The sequence below is a fragment of the Arachis duranensis genome, chromosome 5 (genome assembly GCF_000817695.3).
Source record: "Arachis duranensis cultivar V14167 chromosome 5, aradu.V14167.gnm2.J7QH, whole genome shotgun sequence".
Lineage (NCBI taxonomy): Eukaryota > Viridiplantae > Streptophyta > Magnoliopsida > Fabales > Fabaceae > Arachis > Arachis duranensis.
In genome coordinates, this window is record NC_029776.3 from 66,281,734 (window position 1) to 66,284,209 (window position 2,476).

Sequence of the window (2,476 nt, forward strand, 5' to 3'; positions counted from 1 at the left end):
AGGGTCGATCCCACGGAGATTGTTGGTATGAAGCAAGCTATAGTCATCTTGTAAATCTCAGTCAGGCAGATTCAAATGGTTATGGATGATTTATGAATAAAGTATAAAATAAAGATAGAGATACTTATGCAATTTATTGGTGAGAATTTCAGATAAGCATATGGAGATGCTCTGTCCCTTTCGTCTCTCTGCTTTCCTACTGTCTTCATCCAATCCTTCTTACTCCTTTCCATGGCAAGCTGTGTTGGGCATCGCCATTGTTAGTGGCTACAATCCCGTCCTCTCAGTGAAAATATTCAACGCGCTCTGTCACGGCACGGCTAATCATCTGTCGGTTCTCAATCAGGTTGGAATAGAATCCAGTGATTCTTTTGCGTCTGTCACTAACGCCCAGCCTTCAGGAGTTTGAAGCTCGTCACAGTCATTTAATCCTCGAATCCTACTCAGAATACCACAGACAAGGTTTAGACCTTCCGGATTCTCTTGAATGCCACCATTAATTCTAGCTTATACCACGAAGATTCTGATTAAGGAATCTAAGAGATAAACATTCAAGCCTTGTTTGCTTGTAGAACGGAAGTGGTTGTCAGGCACGCGTTCATAAGTGAGAATGATGATAAGCGTCACATAATCATCACATTCATCATGTTCTTGGGTGCGAATGAATATCTTAGAACAAGAATGAGCTGAATTGAATAGAAGAACAATAGTAATTGCATTAATACTCGAGGTATAGTAGAGCTCCACACCTTAATCTATGGTGTGTAGAAACTCCACCGTTGAAAATACATAAGAACAAGGTCTAGGCATGGCTGAATGGCCAGCCTCCCAAAAAGGGTTCAATCATAAAAACATGATCGAAAGATCTCCCTAATACAATAGCAAAAGGTCCTATTTGTAGAGAACTAGTAGCTTAAGGTTTACAAAGATGAGTAAATGACATAAAAATCTACTTCCAGGCCCACTTGGTGTGTGCTTGGGCTGAGAATTGAAGCTTTCATGTGTAGAGACTTTTCTTGGAGTTAAACGCCAGCTTTTGTGCCAGTTTGGGCGTTTTACTCCCATTCTTATGCCAGTTTCGGCATTAAACGCCAGAATTCTTGAGCTGACTTGGAACGCCTGTTTGGGCCATCAAATCTCGGACAAAGTATGGACTATTATACATTGCTGGAAATCTCAGGATGTGTACTTTCCAACGCAATTAAGAGCTCTCCAATTGGACTTCTTTAGCTCCAGAAAATCCACTTCGAGTGCAGGGAGGTCAGAATCCAACAGCATCTGCAGTCCTTTTCAGCCTCTGAATCAGATTTTTGCTCAGGTCCCTCAATTTCAGCCAGAAAATACCTGAAATCATAGAAAAACACACAAACTCGTAGTAAAGTCCAGAAATGTGAATTTTAACTAAAAACTAATAAAAATATAATAAAAACTAACTAAAACATACTAAAAACATACTAAAAACAATGCCAAAAAGCATATAAATTATCCGCTCATCACAACACCAAACTTAAATTGTTGCTTGTCCGCAAGCAACTGAAAATCAAATAAGATAAAAAGAAGAGAATATGCAATGAATTCCAAAAACATCTATGAAGACCAGGGTTCTTAAGCATACTCTTTTTGCCTTGGATCATGACTTTATTTTTTTTCTTTTTCTTTTTCCTCTCTTTCTCTTCTCTTTTTTTTTTTGTATTCACTGCTTTTTCTTGCTTCAAGAATCATTTTTATAATTTTTCAGATCCTCATTAACATCTCTCCTTTTTCGTCATTCTTTCAAGAGCCAACATTCATGAACAACAAATTCAGAAGACATGTGCACTGTTCAAGCATACATTCAGAAGTCAAAAGTATTGCCACCACATCAAAATAATTAATCTGTTATAAAATTCAAAATTCATGCAATTCTTCTCTTTTTCAATTAAGAACATTTTTCATTTAAGAAAGGTGATGGATTCATAGGACATTCATAACTTTAAGGCATAGACACTAAAAGACACAAATATAGATAAACATAAGCATAAAAATTCGAAAAATAGAGAAATAAAGGACAAGGAGATTAAAGAACGGGTCCACCTTAGTGATGGTGGCTTGTTCTTCCTCTTGAAGATCTTATGGAGTGCTTGAGCTCCTCAATGTCTCTTCCTTGCCTTTGTTGCTCATCTCTCATGATTCTTTGATCTTCTCTAATTTCATGGAGGAGAATGGAATGTTCTTGGTGCTCCACCTTTCGTTGTCCCATGTTGGAACTTAATTCTCCTAGGGAGGTGTTGATTTGCTCCCAATAGTTTTGTGGAGGAAAGTGCATCCCTTGAGGCATCTCAGGGATTTCATGATGAGTGGGATCTCTTGTTTGCTCCATCCTTTTCTTAGTGATGGGCTTGTCCTCATCAATGAGGGTGTCTCCCTTTATGTTAATTCCAACTGAATTACAAAGGTGACAAATGAGATGAGGGAAGGCTAACCTTGCCAAGGTAGA